This window comes from Coregonus clupeaformis, chromosome 5 (genome assembly GCF_020615455.1).
Source record: "Coregonus clupeaformis isolate EN_2021a chromosome 5, ASM2061545v1, whole genome shotgun sequence".
NCBI lineage: Eukaryota > Metazoa > Chordata > Actinopteri > Salmoniformes > Salmonidae > Coregonus > Coregonus clupeaformis.
Window position 1 is genome coordinate 46,750,226 of NC_059196.1, and position 13,495 is coordinate 46,763,720.

A 13,495-nucleotide genomic window follows, 5' to 3' on the forward strand; every position below is an offset into this window, starting at 1 on the left:
CTGCCCTGCTTAATTGTTTTACTAATTTTCATTTTTCTATCGTCCCTGATGCAAATTCAATCAATACCCGATTTGTGATTTGAAATAAAATCTCACTCGACTGAGAAAAAAAGAGAGGGGTAGTGTGTGTGAGAGAGAAAGGGGTGGGGCTTGAGAGAAAATGAGTAACAAATTACTTAAATCTGAGGATTAGCATCTTGTTTTGTCTGTTGATGTTTCTTAATATATTTAGTGAGGCTATATTGGTTGTGAACAATATTTGAGTTATGTTTTAAACATTTAAACATGTCTTAAATAGGATTCAAATTATGATGAGTAAAGTAGGTTAAAGGAAGTCAAGAAGCCAAATTTAATGGTCAAACATTTCAATCATTCGATGGATGAAATCAATGAAAGCCATTACATAATATAGTATAATGTTGCATACATTTAATCATTCAACCTGTTCTCACTCCACTGCTTATTTCACCAGGCTGCTTATGATGAGTAAAGTAAATAAGTCACTGGGTTACAGTTACTGTACCTAGACACAGTACAGTACATACAGTGCCTTCGGAAAGTATTCAGACCCCTTGACTTTTAAATGTTTTTGCTACATTACAGCCTTATTCTAAAATGGATTACATGTTTTTATTTTTTCAGCAATCTACACACAATACCCCATAATAAGAAAGCGAAAACAGGTTTTTAGAAATTTTAGCAAACGTATTAAAAATGAAAAACAGAAATACCTTATTTACATAAGTATTCAGACCCTTTGCTATGAGACTCAACAATTGAGCTCAGGTGCATCCATTTTCCATTGATCATCCTTGAGATGTTTCTACAACTGGATTGGAGTCCACCTGTTACAAATTCAATTGATTGGACATGATTTGGAAAGGCACACACCTGTCTATAAAAGGTCCCACAGTTGACAGTTCATGTCAGAGCAAAAACCAAGCCATGAGGTTGAAAGAATTGTCCGTAGAGCTCCAAGACATAATTTTTTCAAGGCACAGATCTGGGGAAGGGTACTAAAACATTTATTCAGCATTGAAGGTCTCAAAGAACACAGTGCCCTCCGTCATCCTTAAATGGAAGAAGTTTGGAACCACCAAAGCTCTTCCTAGAGCTGGCAGCCCGGCCAAAGTGAGCAATTGGGGGAGAAGGGCCTTGGTCAGGGAGGTGACCAACAACCCGATGGTCACTCTGACCGAGCTCTAGAGTTCCTCTGTGGAGATGGGAGAACCTTCCAGAAGGACAACCATCTTTGCAGCACTCCAGAAATCAGGCCTTTATGGTAGAGTGGCCAGACGGAAGCCACTCCTCAGTAAAAGGCACATGACAGCCCGCTTGGAGTTTGCCAAAAGGCAGCTAAAGACTCTCAGACCATGAGAAACAAGATTCTCTGGTCTGATGAAACCAAGATTGAATTATTTGGCCTGAATGCCAAGCGTCACGACTGGAGGAAACCTGGTACCATCCCTACGGTGAAGCCATCCCTACGGTGGCAGCATCATGCTGTGGGGATGTTTTTCAGCGGCAGGGACTGGGAGACTAGTCAGGATTGAGGCAAAGATGAACAGAGGAAAGTACAGAGAGATCCTTGATGAGAACCTACTCCAGAGCGCTCAGGACCTCAGACTGGGGAGAAGGTTCACCTTCCAACAGGACAACGACTCTAAGCACACAGCTAAGACAACGCAGGAGTGGCTTGGGGACAAGTCTCTGAATGTCCTTGAGTGGCCCAGCCAGAGCCCAGACTTGAACCCAATCGAACATCTCTGGAGAGACCTGAAAATAGCTGTGCAGCAACACTCCCCATCCAACCTGACAGAGCACGAGAGGATCTGCAGAGAAGAATGGGAGAAACTACCCAAATACAGGTGTGCGAAGCTTGTAGTGTCATACCCAAGAAGACTTGGGGCTGTAGTCGCTGCCAAAGGTGCTTCAACAAAGTACTGAGTAAAGGGTCTGAATACTTATGTAAAGGTGATATGTCAGGGGGTTTTAAATAATAAATTAGCAAAAATTTCTAGAAACTTTTTGCTTTGTCATTATGGGGTATTGTGTGTAGATTAGTGAGGGGAAATAAACAATTTAATCAATTTTAGAATAAGGCTTTAACGTAACAAAATGTGGAAAAAATCAAGGGGTCTGAATACTTTCCGAAGACATTGTATTCATAAAAGAACAAGGCAGGTGCAAAATAAGTGGCAATACTAGTTCTAGACTTATTCTCGCAGGATGTGCTTGGCTATGCTGAGAGTAAGATTTTTGTACTTTTGGGAGACTTTCTCTCACAGTTACCATCACATTGACAAAGAAAACATAGAGATAAAGAAAAAACTAATATAAAGAAAAAGGAGACACTACTGTAGTGATGAAACGTTATGGAAGCAATTTCAATTTCATGCCATGAGTGACACCATGTGGTTAAAGGTAATACCTCACCTGATGTGTGTGTGTGAGTGTGTTTTTCCAGTGTGTGTGTGCGTGTGCGTCTGCGTGTGAGAGTGAAGACTTTTTGTTGGAGAATTGATTCATTATTTACTAATTCAGAGCCCATTATAATGGATTAAGCATATTATGCCAGAGTAATAATATTCAAACAGTGATATTGGGGAACAATTCGTATGACAATCAAGACACAATATTAACCCTCTCAGTCTCTGCAAGATTAACAAAAAGCTCATATTTATAAATGTAATATTTAATTTAATTTAATATGCCATTTAGCAGACGCTTTTATCCAAAGCGACTTACAGTCATGCGTGCATACATTTTTTGTGTATGGGTGGTCACGGGGATCGAACCCACTACCTTGGCGTTACAAGCGCCGTGCTCTACCAGCTGAGCGATAAGTAGATAATAATTGTTTTCATTGCTATTCAATGTATTTATTTAGAGGTTGCTATGAGACAAACCACATCTGAAATTAGTCTCGCAAGTCTCTTCACCTGGCCAGAATCTTTGTGCTCTAAGTTTCTACCTATGGACACTTATATTAGACATTAAGTGTTGTGCAATCTCTATACAGTTTGAGAAAACACAACGTCTGTGTGATGTGTGCAAGAGGGCAATTATCACTCAGGCTTTGCTAATGGGTGTACGCCCTGGAGTCGATGTCCGCGCCCCCACGGAAATCTAATTAGTATAATGCAAAATTCCCCATAAAAATCTGTATGTTTAAGCTAGAGATATCTGTTTTTATTGCATTGGAAGCATCTCAATCCACCACATCCTCTGATGTTGCACTTACGCATCTGCGGTTAAAGGTGACAGAGCTAGAGCTGTGTTTGTTAGACCAAGAGACATCCCGAAAAACAGTCTTCTCACAAAATCGTCTGTAGCATCCAAATGGATTAGGCTACATGACCCCGCTATGGAAAGACGAGACTCTAACGAACATGATGGTGTTTTCCGTTTTGCTCTATGACCCCCACAAGCCTCTTGGGACTCGTCTGAAGTCGGTACAGCTGATCTGCCAACGTCTGACGGTAGCATCCGAACAGTTTGGGCTTACACACTAATATGACCCCTCTGTGGAAAGGTGAGACACTCATGAACACGTACATGTTGGTTGATTCGCTGTAGGATGCCCACAGGCCTCACAAGACTTGTCTGAAGGTCACACGGTACCAGTTGAAAAAAATGAGTGGAAGTACTGTATATATGGAGTCTGTTTATTGCCAAGAATAATGGTTTAAATACATGAAAAAAAAAAAAAAAAAAAAAGGTTTCCTGATCTTTCTTATTTCTCAGATATAGGACTTCAGAACAAACTTCCTTTAGATTTTTGAGGGGACTTTCTGTTGTTCCATGTTGTGAATATGTTATTCAATGCGTTTGTATGGGCTAAAAACAGTAAGAACAATTACATATATTGTTTTTGGGATACTTCAAGGGGTCATAAAATTCAATATCAAATAGCAAAATGATCCTTGGTATGACCTTTAAAATAAAAATCCATATTCATAGGTTGCACCACCTTCACTGGTCACTTCATGCCATTCTTATGAACGAACTCAAGCTGCCCTCTATCGGCGGCACCATAAAGTGTTGATAAACCCAGTCATTCTGGATGGAGGCTAACTACTGTTTAGTCTAAATTACTCTATAGTGCCTTGAAATATGATGACATTGCTAAAGTAGTCAAATACTTAGTAGAAAACAAGTTTGCCAGCGTTATCATGTCGTCAAATTTGTCATTAGTTAGCAAAGTTCAACAAAAATAGCTTGCAATGCTAACGTTAGCTAGCTAAAATGAATTGCCTCCCCTCAATCTTAGCTAGCTCGCTCTCATTATACTGCATCTAAAGTCAAACTGGTGACATAAAGATGATGAGAATAGGTTTTCCTACTAATTATTTGCCTATTTTCGAATGTTATTGTATTGATGAAATCTTCATCAGCACTCATTGACGATGCATTGAATAGAATGCTCAGTCTGGCATCAGTCCAAAACAAACGTTCAAAACCATATTGTGACGAAACATGCAAACATGCAACCCATGAATAGCTTAGAAGATCCCCACCCCTCCCCTCCCACTGGCTTAGACAGGGTTTAGACTGTAATGGGTTAATTGACCTTCAGTTCCGCAATGCCAGTTTACCAACAGAAAGAGCCCTGTGATTGCAATGGCATTCTGTGGCAGTTTGACAGTAGCTCATATGAGTGTACTTCAAGATTAGGAATTTTATATTTTATGTTGTATATTAGTTTACTTCTCTACAAAAACAGATGCCTTTAAAACGTGTGAACTTATAAAAATGATCTGAAATGAAACTTTTTGCTTGATCAACATATACATTCAAGAAATAAAAAAGTTGATCATAAGTTTCATGGTAAGGTGGGGGATTGTGTTGCATATTATACTTTTTTAAGCTGGTGACTCAGTTTAACTTGTAATCAAAAGCCTACTTAATTCTATAATCAAGTAGTTCCCATGACGATTTGGCAACATTCAAAGGTGGGGAGCGAAGTGGGTGTTTGTTTGCAAAACACTGGTACTGCATGTGTTTTCAAAAGAATGAAAATCCATTTATACAACACATTCAAAAATTATTTCAGCGATTAGCTGGATGTAGTTGATATTTTGTCTTTATAGTAACATAAATGACTAAGCTGTTACAAATTCTAATAAATGTTCAGAAATGCCTAAAAAGCTTTTATATACACTTCCGGTCAAATCTTTAGAACACCTACTCATTCAAGGGTTTTTATTTATTGTTACAAATTTTTACATTGTAGAATAATAGTGAAGACATCAAAACTATGAAATAAGATAAAATAAACAAGACAATTATGCTGTCTGGTTTTCTTAATATAAGGGATTTGAAATTATTTATACTTTTACTTTTACTTTTGATACTTAAGTATATTCGAGCAATTACATTTACTCTTAATATTTAAGTAGTAGCATTTTAATGGGTGACTTTCACTATTACTTGAGTAATTCTCTATTAAAGTATATTTACTTTAACTCAAGTATGACAATTGGGTACTTTTTCCAACAATGGATTCCCCCAACATCATGAGTAAAATGTATATCCTATAAATTAATTAATTGACTTTTCTGTCTATCAGGTATTTCATGGAACTCCCAGACAGCGACTGCTGTCCATTGATTTCCTGCATCACGCAGAATGTTCATCACAACATTCAGCACCCTTTGGAACCTCACACTTTACACTATGAAGTGTGATTCCTTTATGCATTTCTGTTCAATAAACACATTTATATGTCAAGCTCAATTGTATGTCTCTCCAGTCCTCTGATGAATGCTCATAAAGTTTATGGAAATTGTGAGAAATCTATACAAAGTGTGGTACATTACATTGCGTGATTTGAGAAAAAAATAAAAAGTGTTGTACGTTATATTGCATAATAGGAAAAATAAAAAAAAGTCTGGTGCTTGAGCTATATTGTATTAGTTGAGAAATTAAAGTTGTACATTACAATTTTGAATAATTACTTCAATGTGTTCATTTAGCCTCTGCAATCCCCCAAAAACAAGTGGATGAATCATCGACAGTTTCAAAACTCTCAACTTAGCTAAAGTTTCCTAATACTGATGATACATTGTTCTTTGTGGCCACTGTTGATGTATAGATGTTTAGGATGCCTAATTTCATCACATTTTACATCTCCAGGACACACATTTGATCATGGGACTGAAAGCTCATTGGTGCACTGAAAGCTCTTTGATGCACTGCAAGCTCATTGGTTGACTATGGAATGAAATTGTCCATAAAAAGCATTTTTTTGCTGTTAAGTTACAATACAGCATTAGTGTCTCATGTGTAGAAACAACATTTTAAGCATTTTACATCTTCACTTGAACAGGTAAGTGTTTCAAAGAATACTGTTTAGGCATGCGTGTCTAGCTTTGAATTCACTATACGTCTTTTTCATTTCAAGGATTCCATGGCGACCATGAAACTACTAGTCCTAGTGATGTGCCTGATTGGACTTTGTTCTTCCATTCCTGTAAGAATTCTTGAAATACAACACCAACCCTGCAATTTACACATCAATACATCAAGAGATTGCTGGTTCCACAGATTGCATTCCATTGGAATGTGACAATATCTGAATTCTTTCAATATGATGGACTTAAGTTCACACTTCGAGTGTTGATTACTTTATACTGTAATATCATTAATCCGTGGATTTTTTGTGTGTGCAGGTTTCTGAGGAACATGATCGAGAGGAGCGCTCAGCTAGTGATGAGGTGCATAAATATTTAGTACTATCTATTGGTATCTATCAGGTATTCTGTCTATTAGAGTACCATAGTATGGGCTACTATTTGAATATGATTAGTAGTTTGTTTGAGTTCAGAACAATTTATCCATATCTGTCTCTTTCTCTCTCTCCGCAGATGTTCAGGGGTTATAGGCGTGGTTTGGGAGGGTTTTACCCCTATCAGCAGCCTCAGTACCCATCATACATTCCTTATGCACAGCCTTCTCAAGGTAACTCTGCCCTGATGGCCCTCCTGCCCTTCCTATTGGCCAGCTTCGCTGCCACTCCTGCCGCAACTCCTGCTGCAGCTCCAGCTCCAGCCCCAGCCCCAGCAGCCGGTGGAAAATGAGATGGAAGTTGACAGAGGAAGGAAAGAAAACGCTGAGTGCCATGTCTCCACCTTGAATTCATCAAATATGTTGACATTAGCTGCTGTTTAGAGCTGATTATTCCATTATTAATAAATGAAATAAGTTAAGATCTGTCATTGTTTATGTCTTTGTCTGTTGTGTTCTGTTCGTTTTACAAAATATTTGAGATGGCCCCATGTAGCTCAGTTGGTAGAGCATGGCGCTTGCAACGCCAGGGTTGTGGGTTCGATTCCCACGGGGGGCCAGTATGAAGAGAAAAAAAAATGTATGCACTCACTAACTGTAGAACCCTCTGGATACGAGCGTCTGCTAAATGACTGTAAATGTAAAATGCTTTCAAAACAAGAGTGAAACCTCTCTGATATAAGGTGGAAGGCTCTACAAGTCCTAACACAATTGTGAACAAGTATGAAATCAACAAACCTGAAATTATAATCAATTCCAGAGTATTTGGTGTTTCAAAAAGGGGTCAAGACCCACTACCAGTTCTTCTTGGGTTGCAGATAACAAAATACACTGGCCAAAAGTATGTGGACACCTGCTCGTCGAACATCTCATTCGAAAATCATGAGCAATAATATGGAGTTGGTCCCCCCACTCTTCTGGGAAGGCTTTCCACTAGATGTTGAAACATTGCTGCGTAGACTGGATTCCGTTATTGAAATCGGCACTGATGTTGAGCGATTAGGCCTGGCCGCAGTTGGCGTTCCAGTTAATCCCAAAGGTGTCCGATGGAGTTGAGGTCAGGTCTCTCTATATGCCAGTCAAGTTTACTCTTGTGAATTCATGAATGGTTTTTACTAGATTACTTGTAGTTTTTCATGTTGTCTGTCTGTAATTTTTTGTAATGACTTGGTGCTGCCTATCTTGGCCAGGACGCTCTTGAAAAAGAGATTTTAAATCTCAATGAGCCCTTCCTGGTTAAATAAAGGTTAAATAAATAAAATAAAAATAAGTTCTTCCACACCGATCTCGACAAACAATTTCTGTATAGACATCACTTTGTGCACTGGGGCATTGTCATGCTGAAACAGGAAAGGGCCTTCCTCAAACTGTTGCCACAAAGTTGGAAGCGCAGAATCGTCTAGAATGCCATTGTATGCTGTAGAGTTAAGATTTATCATTGGGCCTAGCCCAAACCATGAAAATAGCCCCAGACCATTATTCCTCCTCCACCAAACTTTACAGTTGCCACTATGCATTTGGGCAGGTAGCGTCCTTTTGGCATCTTCCAAATCCACATTAATCCGATTTTTACGCGCTAAGCGCTTCAGGACTCGGCAGTCCCGTTCTGTGAGCTTCTGTGGCCTCCACTTTGCGGCTGAGCCGTTGTTGCTCCTAGATGTTTCCACAATAACAGCAGTTACAGTTGACCGGGGCAGCTCTAGCAGGGCAGATATTTGACTAACTAACTTGTTGGAAAGGTGGCATCCTATGACGGTGCCACGTTGAATGTCACTGAGCTCTTCAGTACTGCCGATCTACTGCCAATGTTTGTCTATGTAGATTGCATGGCTGTGTGCTCAATTCTATACACCTGTCTGCAACAAGTGTGGCTGAAATAGCCAAATTCACTAATTTGAACGGGGGTCCACATACTTTTGGCATTTAATTGTATGTTGTCTATTTGGTGGCTAATAACTTGACCATTTTGAAAGACACATTGAAAATAGGTTGCAACATAAAACGTTTGTGAACCTCTACTCTTTAACTTCCGTAGGAAGTCATGCACTCTAGATATATTTCCATAGCTCTGAGTCAGTATCAATACTTAATAGTAGGCTAGTGTACAATTGTCCTGCTTAATTGTTCTAACAATTTATCAAACTTATTTGCATACTTTCTGACAGTTGCATTAAACATTTGGATCACTTTGTGAGGGAGACCCTATTTGCTGGTTGTGACTCACTGACACTACCCAGTCAAAGGTAAAATGACCAACTCACATAGGGTTACACACAGAGAATGTTATTGCCATGAATGTAGATGTGGAATAGATATTGTTCTGGAACAAACAGCAGATGGGAAACAATGATATAGTAGGCCTATACTGACATTTTCAGTTTGCAGATTTGATTAATAGCAGTGACAAGAGGCTAATTTGTTTGCCTTTTTGCAATGCCCGACATTACATGGAACACCCAGACAACATGTAACATCCTTCATTGCAACACATAGACTTCATTAGGGCTTTGTGATTGGCTGAGAAACACTATATATTGTCTGTGTATTGATGAGTGTGCTAACGCATACAGAGGCACTGAGAAGGCTTTTAACCCTGAGATACGTTAAGGTATGGACATACTCATAATTCCTACACTTTGTTCAGATTGAAGTCATTCTTATACGCTCTTTAACTGTGTAGTAGATTATACATATAATATAATCTGTAACTTGTTGGGAATAGTTGGATTGGTAAAGTGATCAGGTTGATGATTATACTGTACTCTATTTAGATGAAGACTTTCAGCATGAAGATTGTTGTTCTACTTGGATTTGTGATGCTTCTCTCTATTGCTTTGGTAAGCCATGCATATAGTATGTACATGAAATGCTGGTGCAAATGTTCTGTTAGACTTAGAAAATACATAAAGGTAGTATATAACATCCATATGTATATTCATTTATTGTCTTATTGTTTGATTTTAAAGGCTGAGCATGAGCATGGCCATCAGCATATCATTGAGAAGCGCTCTTCAAGTGAGGAGGTGAGTAGAATAAATGAAATACAGCGCCTTCAGAAAGTATTCACACCCCTTGACTTTTTCCACATTTTGTTGTGTTACAAGGTGAGATTCAAATGGATTAAATTATAAATTATTTTCAACGATCTACACAAAATACTCTGTATTGTCAAAGTGGAAGAAATATTCTAACATTTGTAAAGAAAATATGATAAATAAAACACTAATATATCTTCATTACATAAGTATTCAACCCCCTGAATCAATACATGTTAGAATCATCTTTGGCAGTGATTACAGAGTCTTTCTGGGTAAGTCTCTAAGAGCTTTGCTTGCACACCTGGATTGTACAATATTTGCACATGATCATTGCTAGACAGCCATTTTCAAATGTTGCCATAGATTTTCAAGCCAATTTATGTAGAAACTGTAACTAGGCAACTCTGGAACATTCAATGTAGTCTTGATAAGCAACTCCAGTGTATATTTGGCTTTGTGTTTTAGATTATTGTCCTGCTGAAAGGTGAATTGTCTCCCAGTGTCTGTTGGAAAGGGAATAAAATTAATTTCTTTGCAATTTTTTTTGCAGTTTTACTTTATTGCTTTTTTTGCAAACAAGATGCATGTTTTGGAAATTTTTTATTCTTTACAGGCTTCCTTCTTTTCACTTTGTCATTTAGGTTAGTATTGTGGAGTAACTACAATGTTGCTGATCCATCCTCAGCTTTCTCCTATCACAGCCATTAAAATCTGACACTGTTTTAAAGTCACCATTGGCCTCATGGTAAAATCCCTGAGCGCTTTCCTTCCTCTCTGGTTTGAAATTCACTGCTAGACTGAGGGACCTTACATATAATTGTATGTGTGGGACACAGAGATGAGGTAGTGATTAAACATTCACGTTAAACACTATTTTTGCAAACAGAGTGATTCAATGCAAATCATGATGTGACTTGTTAAGCACATGTTTACTTCTGAACTTATTTAGGCTTGCCATAACAAAGGGGTTGAATACTTAAATGTTTCTATAAACATAATTCCACTCTGACATTATGAGGTATTGTGTTTAGGCCAGTGACACAAAATCTCAATTTAATCCATTTTAAATGCAGGCTGTAACAAAACAAAATGTGGAAAAAGTAAAGGACAGCAGCCTTAACTGCTAGACCACCCCAGGACACATGATTTAGAAACCAATTACATAGTATCAGTATCTGCAAGGCCCTTGCTATATACAGTTATACAAAAAGAATGATTAACAGCTAAAATAAACTATGTATATTTATTGTGTACAGTGTTCACAACTGAGACTCCAGTGACTACATTAGTTTTGATCATCCTTCTTTTTGCCTCCTTCTTCTAGCGTGGCGGTGGGCGTGGCTTTCCGAACTTTTTCCAGCAGTACAACTACCTTCTGCTTCTGCAAAGACTTGGTCTCGTCCCAGCCCCTGCAGCCCCAGCCCCTGCAGCACCGGCCCCTGCAGTACCGGCCCCAGCCCCAGCCCCAGCTCCAGCTGGTCGCTGAGAAAGGACATGAATCAGAACCTTCAACTCAACAGGAGCAAGCTATGGTTGCTGAAATGACCAGAACATAAACTGACACTATGTACTGTAATAGCTGTTTTCCATATTTTGCTGGAGTTTCCCTTTAATGTACCTGCTGTAATATGTATATCTGAAATGCAATAAAGAGTATTTGAAATGGCAAATGTTCTGTCCTGTACGTTTGCTTTTGCCAGAGGAATATGATTTTGAATTAAAAGGTATGTACACAGTTTGGGCATTTGATTAGTCAGAACTGGACATGTGAAACAATGTTTTAATCTGAGGATTAGCATCTTGTTTTGTCAGTTGATATTTCTTAATATACACTACCGTTCAAAAGTTTGGGGTCACTTAGAAATGTCCTTGTTTTCGAAAGAAAAGCAATTTTTTTGTCCATTAAAATAACATCAAATTGATCAAAGAAAAAGTCCAGTGTCTGTGTTCTTTTCCCCATCTTAATCTTTTCTTTTTTTTGGCCAGTCTGAGATATGGCTTTTTTCTTTGCAACTCTGCCTAGGTCAGCCTCTTCACTGTTGATGTTGAGACTGGTGTTTTGCGGGTACTATTTAATGAAGCTGCCAGTTGAGGACCTGTGAGGCGTTTCTCAAACTAGACACTCTAATGTATTTGTCCTCTTGCTCAGTTGTGCACCGGGGCCTCACACTCCTCTTTCTATTCTGGTTAGAGACAGTTTGCGATGTTCTGTGAAGGGAGTAGTACACAGCGTTGTACGAGATCTTCAGTTTCTTGGCAATTTCTCACATGGAATAGCCTTCATTTCTCAGAACAAGAATAGACTGACGAGTTTCAAAAAAAAGTTCATTGTTTTGGGCCTGTAATCGAACCCACAATTGCTGATGCTCCAAATACTCAACTAGTCTCAAGAAGGCCAGTTTTATTGCTTCTTTAATCAGCACAACAGTTTTCAGCTGTACTAACATAATTGCAAAAGGGTTTTCTAATGATCAATTAGCCTTTTAAAATGATAAACTTGGATTAGCACACACAACGTGCCATTGGAACACAGTACTGATGGTTGCTGATAATGGGCCTCTGTAAGCCTATGTAGATATTCCATTAAAAATCAGCCGTTTCCAGCTACAATAGCTATTTACAACATTAACAATGTATACACTGATCAATTTAATGTTATTTTAATGGGCAAAAAAAAATGCTTTTCTTTTGAAAACAGGGACATTTCTAAGTGACCCCAAACTTTTGAACGGTAGTGTATTTAGTGAAGCTATATTGGTTGTGAACAATATTTGAGTTATGTTTTAAACATTTAAACATGTTTTAAATCGTATTCACATTATGATGAGTAAAGTAGGATAAAGGAAGTCAAGAAGCCAAATTCAATGGTCAAACATTTAAATCATTTAATGGTTGAAATCAATGAAAGACATAATATAGTATAATGTTACATACATTTAATCATTCAACCTATTCTCACGCCACTGTTTATTTTACTGGGCTGCTTATGATGAGTAAAGTAAATAAGTCACTGGGTTACAGTTACTGTACCTAGACACAATACAGTACATATTCATAACAGGACAAGGCAAGTGCAGAACAAGTGGCAATAATAGTTCTGGACTTATTCTCGCAGGAGGTGCTTGGCTATACTGAGAATAAGATTGATGTACTTTCGGGAGACTTACTCTCAAAGTTACCATCACATCGTCAAAGAAAACATAGAGATAAATAAAAAACATTTAAATAAAAATAAAATAATCAAGACACTACTGTAGTGATGAATCGTTATGGAAGCAATTTCAATTTCATGCCATGAGGGACACCATGTGGTTAAAGGTAAAACCTCACCTAATGTGTGTGTGTGTGTGTGTGTGTGTGTGTGTGTGCGCGTGCGTGTGAGTGTGAAGACTTTTTGACAGAGAATGACCCTGTCTCACCTATTCATTATTTATTAATTCAGAGCCCATTATAATGGATTTAGCATTTTATGTCAGAGTAATAATATTCAGACAGTGATATTGGGGAACAATTTGCATGACAATCCAGACACAGTATTAAGAGTTTAACCCTCTCAGTCTCTGCAAGATTAACAAAAAGCTAATACTGATAAATGACTCTGATAAGTAGATAATAATTGTTTTCATTGCTAATCAACATATTTATTTAGAGGTTGCTATGAGACAAAC

At 38.2% G+C, this 13,495-nt stretch overlaps 1 long non-coding RNA gene across 1 annotated transcript; it reads left to right on the plus strand.

Moving 5' to 3' along the window:
* The first annotated feature begins 9,362 nt into the window (after window positions 1–9,362).
* Window positions 9,363–9,810, plus strand: LOC121552810. Its single transcript, XR_005997302.1, has 3 exons — window positions 9,363–9,397; window positions 9,561–9,626; window positions 9,756–9,810. It is a non-coding gene; the product is annotated as an uncharacterized LOC121552810 (long non-coding RNA).
* The last annotated feature ends 3,685 nt before the right edge of the window (window positions 9,811–13,495 follow it).